This window comes from Narcine bancroftii, chromosome 10 (genome assembly GCF_036971445.1).
Source record: "Narcine bancroftii isolate sNarBan1 chromosome 10, sNarBan1.hap1, whole genome shotgun sequence".
NCBI lineage: Eukaryota > Metazoa > Chordata > Chondrichthyes > Torpediniformes > Narcinidae > Narcine > Narcine bancroftii.
This window is the reverse complement of record NC_091478.1, coordinates 57702264-57727948: the sequence shown is the minus strand read 5'-3', so window position 1 is coordinate 57727948 and position 25685 is coordinate 57702264. Positions and strand designations below refer to the sequence as shown.

Sequence of the window (25685 nt, the reverse complement as noted above, 5' to 3'; positions counted from 1 at the left end):
GGGGCATATCACTCCATCATACTGTATCTGCACTGATTTACCAGTTTACAAACCAATGAAGCATATCCCTCCATCATACTGTGACAACACTAATTTACCACTTCATCATTCAATGAAGTATATCGCTCCATCATACAGTAACGGGGCTGCTTAACTAGTATACAATCCAATGACACGTATCCCTCCCTCACACTGTTACGGCACTGATTAACAACGTTACAAACCAAATAAACATATCCATCCATCATACTCCAACGGCACTGATTTACCAGGTTACAAAACAATGAAGCATAATCCCTCCATCATACTGTAACGGACATGATTTACCAGGTTACAAACCAATGAAGCATATTCCTCCAATATACTGCAATGGCACAGATTTACCAAGTTACAAACAATTGAAGAATATTCCTCCATCAGATTGTTATGGGGCTGATTTAGCAGGTTACAAATAAATGAAGCATATCCCTTCATCATACTGTAACGATTCAGATTTACCAGGTTACAAACCAATAAAACTTATCCTTCCATCATAATGTAATGGCACTAATGTACCAGGATACAAACAGATGAAGCATATCCTTGCATCATACTGCAATGACACTGACTCACCAGGTTAAAAAACCAATGAAGCATGTTCCTCCATCAATTTATAATGGGGCTGATTTAGCAAGTTACAAACAAATGAAGCATATCCATCCATTATACTGTAACGGACCTGATTTACCAGGTTACAAGACAATGAAGCAGATCCCACCATCAAAGTGTAACGGCAATTATTTTCCAGCTTACAAATAAATGAAGAATATCCCTCCATCATAATGTAATGGCACAGATTTAGCAGGTTACAAACCAATGAAGCATATCCCAACATCAAAGTGTAACGGCAATGATTTTCTAGCTTACAAATAAATGAAGAATATCCCTCCATCATAATGTAATGGCACAGATTTAGCAGGTTGCAAACCAATGAAGCATATCCCTTCATCGATCGGTAACGGCACTGACTTATCTGGGTACAAACCAATGAAGCAAATCCCTCCATCATAGTGTAAAGGTCTGATTTGCCAGGATACAAAACAATGAAACATATCCATCCATCATACTTCAACGAGACTGATTTACCAGTTTGAAAACCAATGAAGCATATCCCTGCATCATACTTTAATCACACTCATTTACCAGGTTACAAACCAATGATGCATATCCCTCCATCATACTCCAACGGCAATGATTTAGCAGATAACAAACCAATGAAGCAAATCTCCCTATCACACTGTCACAGGGCTGATTTTTCAGTTTTAAAACTAATGAAGCATATCCCTCCATCATACTGCAATGACACTAATATACCAGCTTCCAAACCAATGGAGCATATGACTCTATCATACTGTAACTGCACTGATTTTCCAGTTTACAAACCAATGAAGCATATCCCTCCATCATACTGTGACAACACTAATTTACCAGTTTATCATTCAATGAACTATATCCCTCCATCATACTGTAATGGGGCTGTTTAACTAGTTTATAAAACAATGAAATGTATCAGACCCTAACACAGTTATGGCACTGATAAACAACGTTACAAACCAATGAAGCATATCTCTCCATCATACTGCAACGGATCTGATTTACCAGGTTAAAAATCAATGAAGCATAACACTCCATCATACCGCACCACAGTTGATTTTCAAGGTTATAACACAATGAACAATTTCTCTCCATCATACTGCAACAGCATGGATTTACCATGTTACAGACCAATGAAGCATATTCCTCCAATATACTGCAATGGCATGGATTTACCACGTTACAAACAATTGAAGCTTATTCCTCCATCAGATTGTGACGGGGCTCATTTAGCAGGATACAAATAAATGAAGCATCTCCCTTCATCATACTGTAACGATTCTGATTTACCAGGTTACAAACCAATAAAACATATCCTTCCATCATACTGTAATGGCACTGACGTACCAGGACACAAACAGATGAAGCACATCCTTGCATCATACTGTAATGACATTGACTAACCAGGTTAAAAAACCAATGAAGCATATCACTCCAAAATACTGTAATGACACTAATTTACCAGTTCACCATACAATGAAGCAAATCTCTCCGTCATAGTGCAATGGAGCTGCTTCACTAGGATACAAACCAATGAAGCATATCCATCCATTATACTCCAACGGCACTAATTTTCTAGGTTACAAACCAAAGAAGCATAACCCTCCATCATACTGTAACGGTCCTGATTTACCAGGTTACAAACCAATGAAGCATATAGCTCCATAATACTGTAACACAGCTGATTTTCCAGGTTATAAAACAATGAACCATTTCTCTCCATCATACTTCAATGACATGGATTTACCAGTGAAAAACCAATGAAGCAAATCCGTCCAACATACTGTAATGGCACCGATTTTCCAGGTTACAAACCAATGAAGCATATTCCTCCAACAATTTGTAACAGGGCTGATTTAGCAAGTTTCAAAATGATGCATATCCATCCATCATACTTCAACGGGACCAATTTGCCAGGTTACAAACCAATGAAGCATATCTCTGCATCATACTGTAATGGACTTGATTTAAGAGTTTACAAACCAATGAAGCATATCCCTCCATGACACTCCAACAGCAATGATTTACCTGATAACAAACCAATGAAGCATATCCCTCCATGACACTCCAACAGCAATGATTTACCAGATAACAAACCAATGAAGCAAATCTCTCCATCATACTGTAAAAGGGCTAATTTACTAGGTTTCAATGAAGCATATCCCTCCATCCTACTGCAATGATACTGATTTACCAACTTACTATCCAGTGAAGCATATCCCTCCATCATACTGCAATAACACTAATATACAAGCTTACAAACCAATAGAGCATATCACTCTATCATACTGTAACTTCACTGATTTACCAGTTTACAAACCAATGAAGTATATCACCATCATACTGTGACAACACTAATTTACCAGTTTACCATCCAATGAAGCTTATCCCTCCATTATACTGTAACGGGGCTGCTTCACTAGTATACAAATCAATGAAACATATACCTCCCTCATGCTGTTACGGCACTGATTAACAATGTTACAAACCAATGAAGGATATCAATCCATCATACAACAACGGCACTGAATTACCACGTTAAAAATCAATGAAGCATATCTTTGCATCATACTGTAACTGACCAGATTTACCAGGTTACAAGACAATGAAGCAGATCCCTCCATCATAGTGTAACGGCAATGATTTTCCAGCTTACAAATCAATGAAGAATATCCCTCCATCATAATGTAATGGCACTGATTTAGCACGTTACAAACCAATGATGCATATCCCTGCATCATGCTTCAACTGCAATGATTTACCAGATAACAAACCAATGAAGCAAATCTCTCCAATATACTGAAATAGGTCTAATTTACTGGGTTTCAAACCAATGACTTATATCCCTCCATCATACTGTAATCACACTCATTTACCAGGATACAAAGGAATGAAGTATATCCATCCATCATAATGTAACTGCACAGATTTAAGAGTTTACAAACCAATGAAGCATTTCCCTCCATCATCCTCTAACGGCAATGATTTATCAGATAACAAACCAATGAAGCAAATCTCCCCATCATACTGCAACAGGGCTGATTTACTAGGTTTCAAACGAATGAAGCATATCCCTCCATCATACTGCAATAACACTAAAATATCAGCTTGCAAACCAATGGAGCATATCACTCCATCATACTGTATCTGCACTGATTTACCAGTTTACAAACCAATGAAGCATATCCCTCCATCATACTGTGACAACACTAATTTACCACTTTATCATTCAATTAAGTATATCGCTCCATCATACAGTAACGGGGCTGCTTAACTAGTATACAATCCAATGAAACGTATCCCTCCCTCACACAGTTACGGCACTGATTAACAATGTTATAAACCAATGAAATATATCCATCCATCATACTGTAAAGGACCTGATTTACCAGGCTAAAAAACCATGCACCATTTCTCTCCATCAGAGTGTAACGGGGCTACTTCACTAGTTTAAAGAACAATAAAAGATATCCCTCCCTCACACTGTTACGGCACTGATTAACAACGTTACAAACCAATGAAGCATATCCCTCCATCATACTGTAACGGACATGATTTACCAGGTTACAAACCAATGAAGCATATTCCTCCAATATACTGCAATGTCACAGATTTACCAAGTTACAAACAATTGAAGAATATTCCTCCATCAGATTGTAATGGGGCTGATTTAGCAGGTTACAAATAAATGAAGCATATTCCTTCATCATACTGTAACGATTCAGATTTACCAGGTTACAAACCAATAAAACATATCCTTCCATCATTTGCCAGGATACAAAACAATGAAACATATCCATCCATCATACTTCAACGAGACTGATTTTCCAGGTTTAAAACTAATGAAGCATATCCCTCCATCATACTGCAATGACACTAATATACCAGCTTCCAAACCAATGGAGCATATGACTCCATCATACTGTAACTGCCCTGATTTTCCAGTTTACAAACCAATGAAGCATATCCCTCCATCATACTGTGACAACACTAATTTACCAGTTTGTCATTCAATGAACTATATCCCTCCATCATACTGTAATGGGGCTGTTTAACTAGTTTATAAAACAATGAAACGTATCAGACCCTAACACAGTTATGGCACTGATTAACAACGTTACAAACCAATGAAGCATATCTCTCCATCATACTGCAACGGATCTGATTTACCAGGTTAAAAATCAATGAAGCATAACACTCCATCATACTGCACCACAGTTGATTTTCAAGGTTATAACACAATGAACAATTTCTCTCCATCATACTGCAACAGCATGGATTTACCATGTTACAGACCAATGAAGCATATTCCTCCAATTATCTGCAATGGCATGGATTTACCACGTTACAAACAATTGAAGCTTATTCCTCCATCAGATTGTAATGGGGCTCATTTAGCAGGATACAAATAAATGAAGCATATCCCTTCATCGTACTGTAACGATTCTGATTTACCAGGACACAAACAGATGAAGCATATCCTTGCATCATACTGTAATGACATTGACTAACCAGGTTAAAAAACCAATGAAGCATATCACTCCAAAATACTGTAATGACACTAATTTACCAGTTCACCATACAATGAAGCAAATCTCTCCGTCATAGTGCAATGGAGCTGCTTCACTAGGATACAAACCAATGAAGCATATCCATCCATCATACTCCAACGGCACTAATTTTCTAGGTTACAAACCAAAGAAGCATAACCCTCCATCATACTGTAACGGTCCTGATTTACCAGGTTACAAACCAATGAAGCATATAGCTCCATAATACTGTAACACAGTTGATTTTCCAGGTTATAAAACAATGAACCATTTCTCTCCATCATACTTCAATGACATGGATTTACCAGGTGAAAAACCAATGAAGCAAATCCGTCCAACAGACTGTAATGGCACCGATTTTCCAGGTTACAAACCAATGAAGCATATTCCTCCAACAATTTGTAACAGGGCTGATTTAGCAAGTTTCAAAATGAAGCATATCCATCCATCATACTTCAATGGGACTGATTTGCCAGGTTACAAGCCAATGAAGCATATCTCTGCATCATACTGTAATGGACCTGATTTAAGAGTTTACAAGCCAATGAAGCATATCCCTCCATCACACTCCAACGGCAATGATTTACCAGATAACAAACCAATGAAGCAAATCTCTCCATCATACTGTAAAAGGGCTAATTTACTAGGTTTCAATGAAGCATATCCCTCCATCCTACTGCAATGACACTGATTTACCAGCTTACTATCCAGTGAAGCATATCCCTCCATCATACTGCAATAACACTAATATACAAGCTTACAAACTAATAGAGCATATTACTCTATCATACTGTAACTTCACTGATTTACCAGTTTACAAACCAATGAAGCATATCCCTCCATCATACTGTGACAACACTAATTTACCAGTTTACCATCCAATGAAGCATATCCCTCCATTATACTATAACGGGGCTGCTTCACTAGTGTACAAATCAATGAAACATATACCTCCCTCATTCTGTTACGGCAATGATTAACAATGTTATCAACCAATGAAGCATATCAATCCATCATACTACAACGGCACTAATTTGCCAGGTTACAAACCAATGAAGCATATCCCTGCATCATACTGTACGGACCTCATTTACCAGGTTAAAAATCAATGAAGCATATCCCTCCATCGTACTGCAATAACACTAATATACCAGCTTACAAACCAATGGAGCATATCACTCTATCATACTGTAACTGCACTGATTTACCAGTTTACAAACCAATGAAGCATATCCCTCCATCATACTGTGACAACACTAATTTACCAGTTTACCATCCAATGAAGCATATCCCTCCCTCATACTGTTACGGCACTGATTAACAATGTTACAAACCAATGAAGCATATCAATCCATCATACTACAACGGCACTGATTTACCAGGTTAAAAATCAATGAAACATATCTCTGCATCATACTGTAACGGACCTGATTTACCAGGTTACAAGACAATGAAGCAGATCCCTCCATCATAGTGTAACGGCAATGATTTTCCAGCTTACAAATCAATGAAGAATATCCCTCCATCATAATGTAATGGCACTGATTTAGCACGTTACAAACCAATGATGCATATCCCTGCATCATGCTTCAACGGCAATGATTTACCAGATAACAAACCAATGAAGCAAATCTCTCCAATATACTGAAATAGGGCTAATTTACTGGGTTTCAAACCAATGAATTATATCCCTCCATCATACTGTGATCACACTCATTTACCAGGATACAATGCAATGAAGTATATCCATCCATCATAATGTAACTGCACAGATTTAAGAGTTTACAAACCAATTAAGCATTTCCCTCCATCATACTCTAACGGCAATGATTTACCAGATAACAAACCAATGAAGCAAATCTCCCCATCATACTGTAACATGGCTGATTTACTAGGTTTCAAACGAATGAAGCATATCCCTCCATCATACTGCAATAACACTAAAATATCAGCTTGCAAACCAATGGAGCATATCACTCCATCATACTGTATCTGCACTGATTTACCAATTTACAAACCAATGAAGCACATCCCTCCATCATACTGTGACAACACTAATTTACCACTTTATCATTCAATGAAGTATATCCCTCCATCATACAGTAACAGGGCTGCTTAACTAGTATACAATCCAATGAAACGTATCCCTCCCTCACACTGTTACGGCACTGATTAACAACGTTACAAACCAAATAAACATATCCATCCATCATACTGTAAAGGACATGATTTACCAGGTTACAAACCAATGAAGCATATTCCTCCAATATACTGCAATGGCACAGATTTACCAAGTTACAAACAATTGAAGAATATTCCTCCATCAGATTGTAATGGGGATGCTTTAGCAGGTTACAAATAAATGAAGCATATCCCTTCATCATACTGTAATGATTCAGATTTACCAGATTACCAACCAATAAAACATATCCTTCCATCATAATGTAATGGCACTAATGTACCAGGATACAAACAGATGAAGCATATCCTTGCATCATACTGCAATGACACTGACTTACCAGGTTAAAAAACCAATGAAGCATTTTCCTCCATCAATTTATAACGGGGCTGATTTAGCAAGTTACAAACCAATGAAGCATATCCATCCATTATACTGTAAGGGACCTGATTTACCAGGTTACAAGATAATGAAGCAGATCCCACCATCAAAGTGTAACGGCAATGATTTTCCAGCTTACAAATAAATGAAGAATATCCCTCCATCATAATGTAATGGCACAGATTTAGCAGGTTACAAACCAATGAAGCATATCCCACCATCAAAGTGTAACGGAAATGATTTTCCAGCTTACAAATAAATGAAGAATATCCCTCCATCATAATGTAATGGCACAGATTTAGCAGGTTACAAACCAATGAAGCATATCCCTTCATCAATCGGTAACGGCACTGACTTATCTGGGTACAAACCAACGAAGCAAATCCCTCCATTATTCTGTAAAAGGCTGATTTGCCAGGATTCAAAACAATGAAACATATCCATCCATCATACTTCAACGAGACAGATTTACCAGGTTGAAAACCAATGAAGCATATCCCTGCATCATACTTTAATCACACTCATTTACCAGGTTACAAACCAATGATGCGTATCCCTCCATCATACTCCAACGGCAATGATTTACCAGATAACAAAACAATGAAGCAAATCTCCCCATCACACTGCAACATGGCTGATTTACTAGGTTTCAAACGAATGAAGCATATCCCTCCATCATACTGCAATGACACTAATATACCAGCTTCCAAACCAATGGAGCATATGACTCCATCATACTGTAACTGCCCTGATTTTCCAGTTTACAAACCAATGAAGCATATCCCTCCATCATACTGTGACAACACTAATTTACCAGTTTATCATTCAATGAACTATATCCCTCCATCATACTGTAATGGGGCTGTTTAACTAGTTTATAAAACCATGAAACGTATCAGACCCTAACACAGTTATGGCACTGATTAACAACGTTACAAACCAATGAAGCATATCTCTCCATCATACCGCAACGGATCTGATTTACCAGGTTAAAAATCAATGAAGCATAACACTCCATCATACTGCACCACAGTTGATTTTCAAGGTTATAACACAATGAACAATTTCTCTCCATCATACTGCAACAGCATGGATTTACCATGTTACAGACCAATGAAGCATATTCCTCCAATTTACTGCAATGGCATGGATTTACCACGTTACAAACAATTGAAGCTTATTCCTCCATCAGATTGTGACGGGGCTCATTTAGCAGGATACAAATAAATGAAGCATATCCCTTCATCATACTGTAACGATTCAGATTTACCAGGTTACAAACCAATAAAACATATCCTTCCATCATACTGTAATGGCACTGACGTACCAGGACACAAACAGATGAAGCACATCCTTGCATCATACTGTAATGACATTGACTAACCAGGTTAAAAAACCAATGAAGCATATCACTCCAAAATACTGTAATGACACTAATTTACCAGTTCACCATACAATGAAGCAAATCTCTCCGTCATAGTGCAATGGAGCTGCTTCACTAGGATACAAACTAATGAAGCATATCCATCATACTCCAACGGCACTAATTTTCTAGGTTACAAACCAAAGAAGCATAACCCTCCATCATACTGTAACGGTCCTGATTTACCAGGTTACAAACCAATGAAGCATATAGCTCCATAATACTGTAACACAGTTGATTTTCCAGGTTATAAAACAATGAACCATTTCTCTCCATCATACTTCAATGACATGGATTTACCAGGTGAAAAACCAATGAAGCAAATCCGTCCAACAGACTGTAATGACACCGATTTTCCAGGTTACAAACCAATGAAGCATATTCCTTCAACAATTTGTAACAGGGCTGATTTAGCAAGTTTCAAAATGAAGCATATCCATCCCTCATACTTCAACGGGACTGATTTGCCAGGTTACAAACCAATGAAGCATATCCCTGCATCATACTGTACGGACCTCATTTACCAGGTTAAAAATCAATGAAGCATATCCCTCCATCGTACTGCAATAACACTAATATCTTTGGCTTGGCTTCGCGGACGAAGATTTATGGAGGGGGTAAAAAGTCCACGTCAGCTGCAGGCTCGTTTGTGGCTGACCAGTCCGATGCGGGACAGGCAGACACGATTGCAGCGGTTGCAAGGGAAAATTGGTTGGTTGGGGTTGGGTGTTGGGTTTTTCCTCCTTTGCCTTTTGTCAGTGAGGTGGGCTCTGCGGTCTTCTTCAAAGGAGGCTGCTGCCCGCCAAACTGTGAGGCGCCAAGATGCACGGTTTGAGGCGTTATCAGCCCACTGGCGGTGGTCAATGTGGCAGGCACCAAGAGATTTCTTTAGGCAGTCCTTGTACCTTTTCTTTGGTGCACCTCTGTCACGGTGGCCAGTGGAGAGCTCGCCATATAAAACGATCTTGGGAAGGCGATGGTCCTCCATTCTGGAGACGTGACCCATCCAGCGCAGCTGGATCTTCAGCAGCGTGGACTCGATGCTGTCGACCTCTGCCATCTCGAGTACCTCGACGTTAGGGGTGTGAGCGCTCCAATGGATGTTGAGGATGGAGCGGAGACAACGCTGGTGGAAGCGTTCTAGGAGCCGTAGGTGGTGCCGGTAGAGGACCCATGATTCGGAGCCGAACAGGAGTGTGGGTATGACAACGGCTCTGTATACGCTTATCTTTGTGAGGTTTTTCAGTTGGTTGTTTTAATATACCAGCTTACAAACCAATGGAGCATATCACTCTATCATACTGTAACTGCACTGATTTACCAGTTTACAAACCAATGAAGTATACCCCTCCATCATACTGTGACAACACTAATTTACCAGTTTACCATCCAATGAAGCATATCCCTCCCTCATACTGTTACGGCACTGATTAACAATGTTACAAACCAATGAAGCATATCAATCCATCATACTACAACGGCACTGATTTACCACGTTAAAAATCAATGAAGCATATCTCTGCATCATACTGTAACGGACCTGATTTACCAGGTTACAAGACAATGAAGCAGATCCCTCCATCATAGTGTAACGGCAATGATTTTCCAGCTTATAAATCAATGAAGAATAACCCTCCATCATAATGTAATGGCACTGATTTAGCACGTTACAAACCAATGATGCATATCCCTGCATCATGCTTCAACGGCAATGATTTACCAGATAACAAACCAATGAAGCAAATCTCCCCATCAAACTGTAACAGGGCTGATTTACTAGGTTTCAAACGAATGAAGCATATCCCTCCATCATACTGCAAAAACACTAAAATATCAGCTTGCAAACCAATGGAGCATATCACTCCATCATACTGTATCTGCACTGATTTACCAGTTTACAAACCAATGAAGCATATCCCTCTATCATACTGTGACAACACAAATTTACCAGTTTACCATCCAATGAAACGTATCCCTCCCTCACACTGTTACGGCACTGATTAACAACGTTACAAACCAATGAAGCATATCCATCCATCATACTCCAACGGCACTGATTTAGCAGGTTACAAAACAATGAAGCATATACCTCCATCATACTGTAACGGACATGATTTACCAGGTTACAAACCAATGAAGCATATTCCTCCAATATACTGCAATGTCACAGATTTACCAAGTTACAAACAATTGAAGAATATTCCTCCATCAGATTGTAATGGGCTGATTTAGCAGGTTACAAATAAATGAAGCATATCCCTCCATCATACTGTAAAGGACATGATTTACCAGGTTACAAACCAATGAAGCATATTCCTCCAATATAGTGCAATGTCAAAGATTTACCAAGTTACAAACAATTGAAGAATATTCCTCCATCAGAATATAATGGGGCTGATTTAGCAGGTTACAAATAAATGAAGCATATCCCTCCATCATACTGTAACGGACATGATTTACCAGGTTACAAACCAATGAAGCATATCCCTTCATCATACCGTAACGATTCAGATTTACCAGGTTACAAACCAATAAAACATATCCTTCCATCATAATGTAATGGCACTAATGTACCAGGATACAAACAGATGAAGCATATCCTTGCATCATACTGAAATGACACTGACTTACCAGGTTAAAAAACCAATGAAGCATATTCCTCCATCAATTTATAACGGGGCTGATTTAGCAAGTTACAAACCAATGAAGCATATCCATCCATTATACTGTAACGGACCTGATTTACCAGGTTACAAGACAATGAAGCAGATCCCACCATCAACGTGTAACGGCAATGATTTTCCAGCTTACAAATAAATGAAGAATATCCCTCCATCATAATGTAATGGCACAGATTTAGCAGGTTACAAACCAATGAAGCATATCCCTTCATCGATCGGTAACGGCATTGACTTATCTGGGTACAAACCAACGAAGCACATCCCTCCATCATTCTGTAAAGGGCTGATTTGCCAGGATACAAAACAATGAAACATATCCATCCATCATACTTCAACGAGACTGATTTACCAGGTTGAAAACCAATGAAGCATATTCCTGCATCATACTTTAATCACACTCATTTACCAGGTTACAAACCAATGATGCATATCCCTCCATCATACTCCAACGGCAATGATTTACCAGATAAGAAACCAATGCAGCAAATCTTCCCATCACACTGTAACAGGGCTGATTTTCCAGGTTTAAAACTAATGAAGCATATCCCTCCATCATACTGCAATGGCACTAATATACCAGCTTCCAAACCAATGGATCATATGACTCCATCATACTGAAACTGCCCTGATTTTCCAGTTTACAAACCAATGAAGCATATCCCTCCATCATACTGTGACAACACTAATTTACCAGTTTATCATTTAATAAACTATATCCCTCCATCATACTGTAATGGGGCTGTTTAACTAGTTTATAAAACAATGAAACGTATCAGACCCTAACACAGTTATGGCACTGATTAACAACGTTACAAACCAATGAAGCATATCTCTCCATCATACTGCAACGGATCTGATTTTCAAGGTTATAACACAATGAACAATTTCTCTCCATCATACTGCAACAGCATGGATTTACCATGTTACAGACCAATGAAGCATATTCCTCCAATATACTGCAATGGCATGGATTTAACAGGTTAAAATCAATTGAAGCTTATTCCCCCATCAGATTGTGATGGGGCTCATTTAGCAGGATACAAATAAATGAAGCATATCCCTTCATCATACTGTAACGATTCTGATTTACCAGGTTACAAACCAATAAAACATATCCTTCCATCATACTGTAATGGCACTGACGTTCCAGGACACAAACAGATGAAGCATATCCTTGCATCATACTGTAATGACATTGACTAACCAGGTTAAAAAACCAATGAAGCATATCCATCATACTGTAATGACACTAATTTACCAGTTCACCATACAATGAAGCAAATCTCTCCGTCATAGTGCAATGGAGCTGCTTCACTATGATACAAACCAATGAAGCATATCCATCCATCATACTCCAACGGCACTAATTTTCTAGATTACAAACCAAAGAAGCATAACCCTCCATCATGCTGGTCCTGATTTACCAGGTTACAAACCAATGAAGCATATAGCTCCATAATACTGTAACACAGCTGATTTTCCAGGTTATAAAATAATGAACCATTTCTCTCCATCATACTTCAATGACATGGATTTACCAGGTGAAAAACCAATGAAGCAAATCCGTCCAACATACTGTAATGGCACCGATTTTCCAGGTTACAAACCAATGAAGCATATCTCTGCATCACACTCCAACGGCAAGGATTTACCAGATAACAAACCAATGAAGCAAATCTCTCCATCATACTGTGACAACACTAATTTACCACTTTATCATTCAATGAAGTATATCCCTCCATCATACAGTAACGGGGCTGCTTAACTAGTATACAAACCAATGAAGCATATCCCTCCAGCACACTCCAACGGCAATGATTTACCAGATAACAAACCAATGAAGTAAATCTCTCCATCATACTGTGACAACACTAATTTACCACTTTATCATTCAATGATGTATATCCCTCCATCATACAGTAACGGGGCTGCTTAACTAGTATACAAACCAATGAAACGTATCCCTCCATCATACTGTAATGGACCTGATTTACCAGGCTAAAAAACCATGCACCATTTCTCGCCATCATAGTGTAACGGGGCTACTTCACTAGTTTAAAGACCAATAAAAGATATCCCTCCCTCACACTGTTACGGCACTGATTAACAAAGTTACAAACCAATAAAGCATATCCATCCATCATACTCCAATGGCACTGATTTACCAGGTTACAAAACAATGAAGCATATCCTTCCATCATACTGTAACGGACATGATTTACCAGGTTACAAACCAATGAAGCATATTCCTCCAATATACTGCAATGGCACAGATTTACCAAGTTACAAACAATTGAAGAATATTCCTCCATCAGATTGTAATGGTTCTGTTAATTTATTTTGTTCCTCTATTTGTAATTTCGGTAGTTCAATTTTAGTTAAAAATTCATCTATTTTGTCTTCTTTCCCTTCATTTTCAGTTTGGTGTAATTGTTCGTAGAATTCTCTGAAGTTTTCATTAATCTCCGTTGGATTATATGTGATTTGTTTGTCTTTTTTCCTTGATGCCAATACCATTCTCTTAGTTTGTTCTGTCTTAAGCTGCCATGGTAGAATTTTGTGCGTTTTTTCTCCTAGCTCATAATACTTCTGTTTTGTCTTCATTATGTTCTTCTCCACCTTATATGTTTGTAGTGTTTCATATTTTATTTTTTTATCTGCCAATTCTCTTCTTTTATGTGTGTCTTCCTTCATTGCTAATTCTTTTTCTATATTTACTATTTCCCTTTCCAACTGCTCTGCTTTCTGATTGTAGTCCTTCTTCATCTTGGTTACATAACTTATTATTTGCCCTCTGATGAACGCTTTCATTGCATCCCATAGTATAAACTTATCTTTCACTGATTACGTATTTATTTCAAAGTACATTTTAATTTGTCTTTCAATGAATTCTCTAAAATCCTGCCTTTTAAGTAGCATGGAGTTTAATCTCCATCTATACATTCTTGGAGGGATGTCCTCTAACTCTACTGTCAATATCAGGGGTGAGTGGTCCGATAATATTCTAGCTTTATATTCTGTTTTTCTAACTCTGTCTTGCATGCAAGCTGATAACAAGAATAGGTCTATTCTTGAGTATGTTTTATGTCTACCCGAACAATATGAATATTCCTTTTCCTCTGGGTGTTGTTTCCTCCATATATCCAAAAGTTGCATTTCTTGCATCGATTTAATTATAAATTTGGTTACTTTGTTATTTCTGTTAATTTTTTTCCCAGTTTTATCCATATTTGAATCCAAATTAAGGTTGAAATCTCCCCTATTAATATATTCTCTTGCGTGTCTGCTATCTTCAAAAAAATATCTTGCATAAATTTTTGATCTTCTTAGTAAATTCCAAAACTCAGAATATATCTGACATTTTATCATTACATATCTCCCTGCTGGATCTATTATTTCCTCTTCTATTTTAATTGGTACATTTTTACTGATTAATATAGCTACTCCTCTAGCTTTTGAATTATATGACACTGCTGTTACATGTCCTATCCAATCTCTCTTTAATTTCTTGTGCTCCATTTCAGTTAAGTGTGTTTCTTGCAAGAATGCTATATCAATTTTTTCTTTTTTCAGTAAATTTAGCAGTTTCTTCCTTTTGATTTGTTTATGTATTCTGTTAATATTTAAAGTCATATAGTTCAACATAGCCATTTCATACTTTGTTTATCTTTCCTTTCCGTTTCCTCATCATCACCTTTCCTTCTTATCCATTTCAGCTTTCTTGTTTTGAACACTTTATAAGACAACATTTCTAAAACATCAAACATTTCCCTTATTCTCCTATCTAAAATTTCTTTAACCCCACTATCCCCTCACCTTCCTGAGTTGCCCTTTATCCCTTGTCGGGCAACCACATCTCCCCTCTCCATTTGGATTTGCGAATTCACTCGCAAGCGTCAACTGATTTCGCAGTGACCTTAACTCCTCCCCACCCAGCCCCCCCAGAAAAGATTCCAATTTTCATATACACAAAAGTCACTCTCTTAATTCCCTCCTTACTTCCTCTCTTCCCTTTCTTTCGCTTATTAATTCTTTTCTATACTCTATATATTTTCCTTTAAATACACATACACTCATGTACACACATATATACATAAACACATAAATACACACATACATATAGTTCATGGTCATTTTTGCTCTCATTACATGTCTTCATCTCTCTGTCTGTCTTGTAGTTGTTCTGCAAATTTTCTTGCTTCCTCCGGATCCGAGAATAGTCTGTTTTGCTGCCCTGGAATAACTATTTTAAGTTCCGCTGGGTACTTTAGCATAAATTTATATCCTTTTTTCCATAGGATCGCTTTTGCTGTATTAAACTCCTTTCTCTTCTTCAGGAGTTCAAAACTTATGTCTGGATAGAAAAAAACTTTTTGACCTTTGTATTCCAGTGGCTTTTTGTCTTCTCTTATTTTCTTCATTGCTTTCTCCAATATATTTTCTCTTGTTGTATATCTTAAAAATTTTACTAAAATGGATCTTGGTTTTTGTTGTGGCTGTGGTTTCGGGGCTAATGTTCTATGTGCCCTTTCTATTTCCATTTCTTCCTGTAATTCTGGTCTTCCTAGGACCCTGGGGATCCAATCTTTTATAAATTCTCTCATATTCTTGCCTTCTTCATCTTCCTTAAGGCCCACTATCTTTATATTATTTCTTCTATTATAATTTTCCATTATATCTATCTTCTGAGCTAACAGCTCTTGTTTCTCTTTAACTTTTTTATTAGATTCTTCTAATTTCTCTTTTAAGTCCTCTACTTCCATTTCTACGGCTGTTTCTCGTTCTTCCACCTTGTCCACTCTTTTTCCTGTATCTGACATGACCATCTCAAATCTATTCATTTTTTCTTCTGTACTTTTAATTCTTCTTTTTATTTCACTAAATTCTTGTGATTGCCATTCTTTTACTGATTCCATATATTCTTTAAAAAAAAATATCCATTGTCTTGCCCTTCTTCTTCCATTTCTCTGTGTTCTTCTTCTTCCATTTCTCTGTGTTCTTCTTCTTCTTCCTCTGGGTTGGTCATCTGTTGTTTCCTTGATTTCTTTTTATTCTCTTCTTTCTTGTTCTCGTTGTTTTCTATGTTCTCTTCTTGCTGCTGTGCTGTGGCTGTCATTCTCAGCTGTGGAGATCGACTCCTCAGCTGGTCCCCCCTCCCGTCAGTGTTTTTTTTGTCTTGTGCATCGCGCATGCGCGAGGAGTCGCACTTTTGCTTGGCTCCGCGAGCCATTTTTGTAGTCCCAAGCTCGGGACTTCGACTGACCTGGGGGAGCGGGCTTCTCTCTCCGCGGCTGGCCTCCTCGGACAGGTAAGGCCTTCACCTTCTTCTTCCGATGTCTTTTCTTCTTCCCGTTGCTTTCAACTTTTCTTTCTTCGCTGCCATTTTCTTCCCACCTTTACTTTCACTTCATTTTAATTTTTGTGTTTATGCCCTTGTGTTTTCTGTGTTTTTTTAAAACTTTTCCAGAGAGGGTTGGAGTTCCCCAACCGGCCACTACTCCATCACGTGACTCATCCTACCAGGTTACAAATCAATGAAGCATATCCCTCCAACATACTGTAACGGCAATGATTTACCAGGTTACAAACCAATGAAGCATATCCCTACATCATACTGTAACAATACGGATTTAACAGATAACAAAGTAATGAAGCGTAATCCTCCATAATACGGAAAAGACACTGATTTACAAGGTTACAAAAAAATGAAGCATAATCCTCCATCTTTCCGTAATGAGACTGATTTACCTGGGTACAAATCAATGAGGCATATCCCTCCATCATTCTGTATTGACAGTAACTTACAAGGTTACTAATCAATGAAGCCTATTCCACCATCATACTGTAATAGGGCAGATGTACCTGCTTACCATCCAAATGAGCATATCCCTACATCATACTGTAACTTCACTGATTTACCAGTTTACAAACAAATGAAGCATATCCTTCCAAAATACTGTAACAATTCTGACTTATCAGGTTACAAACCAATAAAGCATATACCTCGCTCACACTGTTACAGCACAGATTTACCAGGTTACAATCCAATGAAGCATAACCCTCCATCATTCGGTAACGGCACTGATTTACCTGGGTACAAATCAATGAAGCATATCCTTCCATCATACCGTAACACAGCTGATTTACCAGGTTATAAAACAATGAACCATTTCTCTCCATCATACTGCAATGGCACGGATTTACCACATTAAAAACCAATGGAGCATATCACTCCAACAAACTGTAATGGCACTGATTTACCAGGGTACAAACCAATGAAACATATCTCTCCATCATACTATAATGAGCTGATTTACCAGGATGTAAACCAATGAAGCATATCCCTGCATCATTCGGTAATCACATTCATTTACCAGGTTACAAACCAATGAAGCATATCTATCTATTATACTGTAATGACTCTAATTTACCATGTTACAAACCAATGAAGCAAATCTCTCCATCATACTGTAACAGGGCTGATTTACCAGGTTATAAACCAATGAAGCATATCCCTCCATCATACTGTAAAAGGGCTGATTTACCAGCTTAACAACCAATGAAGCATTTCCCTCCATCATACTGTAATAACACTAATATACCAGCTTACAAACCAATGAAGAATATCCCTCCATCATACTGTGACAACACTAATTTACCATTTTACCATCCAATGAAGCATATCCCTCCATCATACTATAATGGGGCTGCTTCACTAGTTTACAAACCAATTAAACATATCCCTCCCTCACACTGTTACGGCACTGATTAACAATGTTACAAACCAATGAAGCATATCAATCCATCATACTACAACGGCACTGATTTGCCAGGTTACAAACAAATGAAACATTACCCTCCATCATAATGTAACGGAGCTGATTTACCAGGTTACAAATCAATGAAGCATATTCCTCCATCATACTTTGACAACACTATTTACCATTTTACCATCCAATGAAGCATATCCCTCCATCATACTATAACGGGGCTGCTTCACTAGTTTACAAACCAATGAAACATATCCCTCCCTCACACTGTTACGGCACTGATTAACAATGTTACAAACCAATGAAGCATATCAATCCATCATACTACAACAGCACTGATTTACCAGGTTACAAATCAATGAAGCATATCCCTCCATCATACTGTAAAGGCAATGATTTGCCAGGTTACAAATCAATGACGCAGATCCCTACATCATACTGTAACAATACTGATTTACCAGGTAACATACTAATGAAGCATAACCCTCCATAATACCGTAAAGACACTGATTTACCAGGTTGCAAACCAATGCAGGATATCCTTGCATCATTCTGTAATCACACTCATTTAGCAGAAAACAAATCAATGAAGCATATCCATCTATCATACTGTAACGACACAAATTTACCAGTTTACTATCCAATGATGCATATCTGTCCATCATACTGTAACGGGGCTGCTTCACTAGGTTACAAACCAATTAAGCATATCCCTCCTTCAAACTATAATGGCACTGATTTACCTGGGTGCAAACTAATGAAGCATATCCCTCCATTATACTGTAACGGAGCTGATTTACTATGTTACAAACCAATGAAATATATCGCTCACTCATACTGTAATGATTCTGATTTACCAGGTTACAATCCAATGAATCATATCCCTCTATCATACTATAACTGCAGTGATTTACCAGGTTACAAACCAATGAATCATATCCCTCCATAATACTGTAACAACACTGATTTACCATGTAACAAACTATTTAAGCTCATCCCTCCATCATATTTTAACAGCACTGATTTCCAGGTAACAAAACAACAAAGCATATCCCTCCATCATACTGTAACAAGATGATTTACCAGGTTAAAAACTAATGAAGCATATCCCTCCATCATAATATAACAGCACTGATTTAGCAGTTCACAATCCAATGAAGCATATTCCTCCATCATATTATAACGGCACTTATTTACCAGGTTACAAACACATGAGGCATATACCTCCGTCATAGATTAACGACACTAATTTACCAGGTTACCATCCAATGAAGCATATCCCTCCATCATACCGTAACGGGGCTGCTCTACTAGGTTACAAACCAATGAAGCATATCGCTCACTCATACTGTAACGATTCTGATTTACCAGGTTACAAACCAATGAAGCATATTCCTCCATCATATTGCAATGGCACTGATTTAACAGGTTACAAACCTTAGAAGCATATCCCTCCATCGTACTGTAATGGGTCTGATTTACCAGGTTACAAACCAATGAATCATATTCCTCCTTATACTGTAATGACACTCATTTACCAGGTAACAAACCAATGAAACATATCTCTCTATCATACTGTAATGGCATTGACGTACCACTTTATAAACAGATGAAGCATATCCCTCTATCATACTGTAACGACACGAATTTACCAGTTTACTATCCAATGATGCATTTCCGTCCATCATAGTATAACGGCATTGATTTACCTGGGTACAAACAAATGAAGCATATCCCTCCATTATACTGTAATGGGGCTGATTTACTAGGTTACAAACCAATGAAACATATCCCTCCATCATACCGTAACGGGGCTGCTCTACTAGGTTACAAACCAATGAAGCATATCGCTCACTCATACTGTAACGATTCTGATTTACCAGGTTACAAACCAATGAAGCATATTCCTCCATCATATTGCAATGGCACTGATTTAACAGGTTACAAACCTTAGAAGCATATCCCTCCATCGTACTGTAATGGGTCTGATTTACCAGGTTACAAACCAATGAATCATATTCCTCCTTATACTGTAATGACACTCATTTACCAGGTAACAAACCAATGAAACATATCTCTCTATCATACTGTAATGGCATTGACGTACCACTTTATAAACAGATGAATCATATCCCTCTATCATACTGTAACGACACGAATTTACCAGTTTACTATCCAATGATGCATTTCCGTCCATCATAGTATAACGGCATTGATTTACCTGGGTACAAACAAATGAAGCATATCCCTCCATTATACTGTAATGGGGCTGATTTACTAGGTTACAAACCAATGAAACATATCGCTCACTCATACTGTAATGATTCTGATTTACCAGGTTACAATCCAATGAATCATATCCCTCCATCATACTATAACTGCAGTGATTTTCCAGGTTACAAACCAATGAATCATATCCCTCCATCATACTGTAACAACACTGATTTACCAGGTAACAAACTATTTAAGCTCATCCCTCCATCATATTTTAACGACACTGATTTACCAGGGAACAAAACAACAAAGCATATCCCTCCAGCATACTGTAACGGAGCTGATTTACCAGGTTACAAACTAATGAAGCATATCCCTCCATCATACTCTAACCGCACTAATATACGAGGTTACAAACCAATGAAGAATACACTTGCTTGTTACTTTCAGCCACCATGAAGTGGCCTTTCTTTATTATTCACCAGACACCACATTGTATTTTCAGCTCCCCAAACACCCTCCAACTAAATTCCTCCGACTGTCTCATGGGCTCACTGCCACGCAGCTGATCCTATCGCTCTCCCTCTCCTTCTCCTGAGATCCATCACCCGTATCTGGACAATTAGCACACCCGCACATGTGCGCTGTTACTTTCGCGCAGCACCGCTCCCGACGAAGGCAAGAACGCGACGTGACAATATTCACATCCATGTCCAAAGCTATTAAACAGTGCTTTTGTATCTGCTGCCACCACTACCTCAACACTCTGTTATGTGATGGTACAGAATATGTAATATTACACCAAATTGTCTTCTGCCTGCCATAAGGGAGACAAAGAGTCACAATTATTGTCACCCAGGAGCCGCTTACAGTAAGAGAGAAAGAGGAGGAGTCTCTTCAGAGTCACCAAGTGTCCATGGATTCGCCTCCAGCGCTGCTGTAGCCTATGCAGCTGGCGAAGACTCCTGTTAGATCCATTGACCACCCGAGCTCAAGGTTCAAGCCTCCGATATGATCAGAGTTCCCGAGACCCTTCCAGAGCCTTTACTGGCCTCAGCACCCTATTGAATCCCCAGCTCCAATACCTGGTTTTCATGATCCACCCTCTAGCAGCCCGCAGACTGTGCGGGTCCCCCCTTTCCCCAACCGTGTCTCCCACCACCTTTGTGTTCCTCAGCTGCCGAGCCCCTGACTGGTCCACCACCATGGTCACTCTCCATGGGGTTATCTCCTCTACTTCTCAGTTCTCCCAGTTTCGGACCTGTTTCTCAGGTCTGTGCCTTGGCTTCCTAGATTCTGCAAACCCCCTCGTGGCTGCCACCGAGCATAGACGCTGCCATCTTGGGCACAGACCTGTGGTGGCAGGATTTTAGTTTTTTAAAAACACCATCTGCTCCTCTAACAGGGCCTGTATGGAGCTGCAGGCACGAGGACCAGATGGTTGACCCCTTCAGAGCAGCGCTATGTCTCCGCTTTCCAGCAGAGGGCACTGCCCTTACAACAGCACTGGCATTATTTTGTACCTTCCCCCATTACTTTGTCTACCAGCTTGTTCCATGTACTCACCAGCCTCTGAATGAAGAATGGTCCCCTCATCACCCTTCTAAATCCAACCCCCTCGTCTTATAGTTATGCTTTTCATCTTCCATTCTCCCAAACACTGTACAATTCTTCAATTCAAACATCCGTCATGCTGCCCTCAGGGCTGGGAAGGCCAATCCTCAACAGCAACCAAACAGCAACCACCTTCCTTTGTGTAAGGAATGGTCCCATTGAAGAGTCTTGCCCTTTGATGGCCAGTAACATCCGTTCTGTGATGCTCCACTGGCTGGACTGATGTCTCGAACAGGCACACTGGAAATTCACCTTTTCAGATCTGGCTGCGCCATAGGAAATTAAAAAAATGAAGATACTGCAAATCTAGAATGAAAACAGAAGACCCTGCCAACCTTCAGAGGGCCCAGTAGTATCCATGGAAAGATAAATATTGCCAATATTTCAGGTCACACAAGGTGAAGTTAGGATTTGCTGTCATGAACATGTCACAAAATTTACTGTTTTGCAAACGTTTCTAACTTTGACCCCGAACCTGGGCTCTGCTCTTCTTGCCACAGATTCAGACCAGCTTGCTGAGCATTTCCAACAGATTCTGGCTTGGCTTATGACAAGGGGATGTTTGTAAGGCCACGAGACAGTGCAGGTAAGTAAGGTGGATGGCCTACTTGCCGTCATCAGTTCGGGCACTGACTATGAAAGTCAGAGCTGTGCAATATGTTGGCTTGGCCATATTAGGAGTAGTGCACGCAGTTCTGCTCCCCACATTATGGACAGGAGGTGGAACCTTAAGAGAGAGTGTGGAAGAGATTCACCAGGAAGCTGCCTGGATAGGAGAGTATAAGGAACGATTGAACACTTTTGGATCGTTTCCCCTGCAATGTCAAAGGCTGAGGGTGACCTGATGGATGTTTATCAGGCTGGTACAGTGAACACAATGCTTGTACAGCGCCAGCCACCTGGGTTCAAATCCAGCGCAATCTGTAAGGATTTTGTATTGTTTAGAGCCCAGAGGACCCCAAAACCCAGCAGCAATAGATATTCACCAAGACAAATGGTTACTTAAACAAAAGTTGCTTTTAATTACCTTTAAACATTAAAATAGAATTACACTTTAATTTATAACTATTGATGTAACTAACCTAATTTAACCCCCTTCTAATTCTAAGTGCATGTGTGTGTAATGTGTGCATAAGTTCAAAAAAGGTTTTTGATTCACAATCCAAACTCACTTCTCATTCCTCCAAGTTCACTGGTTATAGACAATTCTTATTACTGTGCACAAAATTTAACATTTATAAAGTTCACCAGGCTTTGGTGCTTGTCAGTTTTCAGAGAGAGATTTGTTGTTCCAGGACATCCACAACTGATTCCTTTTTTTTTTAATCAGCCACGTCAGTGTCTTGCTAACGAAACTTGCCCCTTCAGGGTTCTCCAGATGATAATATCTTTCTTTCAGGACACCAGAGTTCCTTCTTGTTTCTCTTATTCCAAGTGAAACATTAGACAGCCAGTCCTCTCCTCTTGCATGAACCACAAGGGCTTTGACCAGGCTGAACTAAGCATTCACAACCAACTTCCAAATGGGGTTTTTCCACAAGCTTGCCAGCTTGTCCTGTTCCAGTCCCAGATGCTGTTATTGGCTGTAACACTGTGTATGTGTGTGTGTGTGTGTGTGTGTGTCTCTCTCTCTCTCTCTCTCTCTCTCTCTCTCAAGTCTCTTCCAGACAGACGGCGTCTCCAACAAGATCTTTTATCTGTTGCCTTTTTCTAAACAACCATCCATTAGAATTCTCCAAAGTTCTTGCAAAGGCTGTTGGCCCCATTATGTCTAGCATGGGGCAGAGCTCCAGTATTTCACATAAGATTTGTTGTAAAGTGTTTGTATGTGATCTATTCTAACAAATCTTTCCCAATTTATCTCCCAAAAACATACCTATATACTCTGTCACAGTATGTTCCCACCATGACCACATGGGTTTCCTCCAACTGCTCCGGTTTCCTCCCACATTCCAAACAAGTACAGGGTCAATAGGTTAATTGGCCACATGGGTTTATTTGGTCAACACGGGTTCGTGGCCCGGAAGGGTCTTGTTACCATGCTGTCCAAATATAAATAAAATTATGAGAGGCATTGATATAGTGGACAGTGAGAGGCTGCTTCCCAAGGTGGAAACGCCAGATATTAGCGAGCTTAAGTTTAACATTAGAGGGAGAGAGTTTATAGGAGATTTACAAGGCAAGTCTTGTTTTTACACAGAGTGGTGGCCATCTACAATGTGATTCCATAAAGGTGTCAGAGACAAATTTGATGGCATTTCGCCGACACCCAAGCAGGCAGGGAAGGAATGGTGGGATTGAGACAATGTGAATGTATGTGGGGTCAGGTTATTTAGGTGTCATGGCCAGTGCAGATGTTGTGGGCCAGAGGGCCTTCCCTGGGCTCCATGAGGAGCTTTCTCAAAGATCGAGCACAGGAAAGCTCGGTCTGCATTTGCAATGCAAAGTTACTCCGGAGCCAGAAAAGGCTTGGCCAAAGGCAGCAAATCTCTCCTGCGGTTCTTCCCACCAGTTGTCAGTTTTCATTCAGTTTTTTATTAGACTGACTGCAGGCAATGCGGAAGTGTAAAGCCAGCACAGCCCTCTCCCCCCCACCCCCACCTCGAAATGATTACATTCTTAAAGGAAAGCTGAGAGTGGTGGAAACGTACAGGTATGTTAAGATCGAGAAGCAAGCTGACAACACAAACTATCCTGGTGTGTCCTTTCCACATTTGGAACAACTGATTTGGCAAGGATGAAGAATAGAAATGAGTCAATAAAACTTTCAGATGCATTTCCTTAACAATTACTGCTCACATTTAAATCTGTGTAGGGCAGAGAGCAAACACGAGAAAGAATTTTATACACGTATGAGAGCACCTCCATGAAACTGTTGCAGCTCTTTAAATCTCTGGTTGGATCAAATTTATGTTCAGTTTGGTCACCTCATTATAGGAAAGACATGGAAGTTTTGGAGAGGGTGCATAAAAGATTTACCAGGATATTATCTGTATTAGAAGCCACATCTAGTGAGCCAAAGCTTTCCTCTTTATAGAGTGAATTTTTAAAATACAGCACAATAGCAGGCCGAATCAGCCCCTATGAGTCTGTGCCGTTCAATTTACACCCCATTAACCTACACCCCGCAACGTCTTTCAAAGGGTGAGGAAACTGGAACCCCAGAGAAAAGCCCCTTACAGACAGTGCGGGATTCGAATCCTGGTCCCGATCACTGGCGCTGTAAAGGCATTGCGCTAA

General features: G+C 39.3%; 1 protein-coding gene across 1 annotated transcript in view; it reads right to left on the bottom strand.

Annotated features, from left to right (window-relative positions):
• il34 (interleukin 34) overlaps positions 1 to 25685 on the bottom strand; it is a 111435-nt gene that overhangs the window by 49002 nt on the left and 36748 nt on the right. The gene's annotated exons all lie outside the window — the stretch shown is intronic.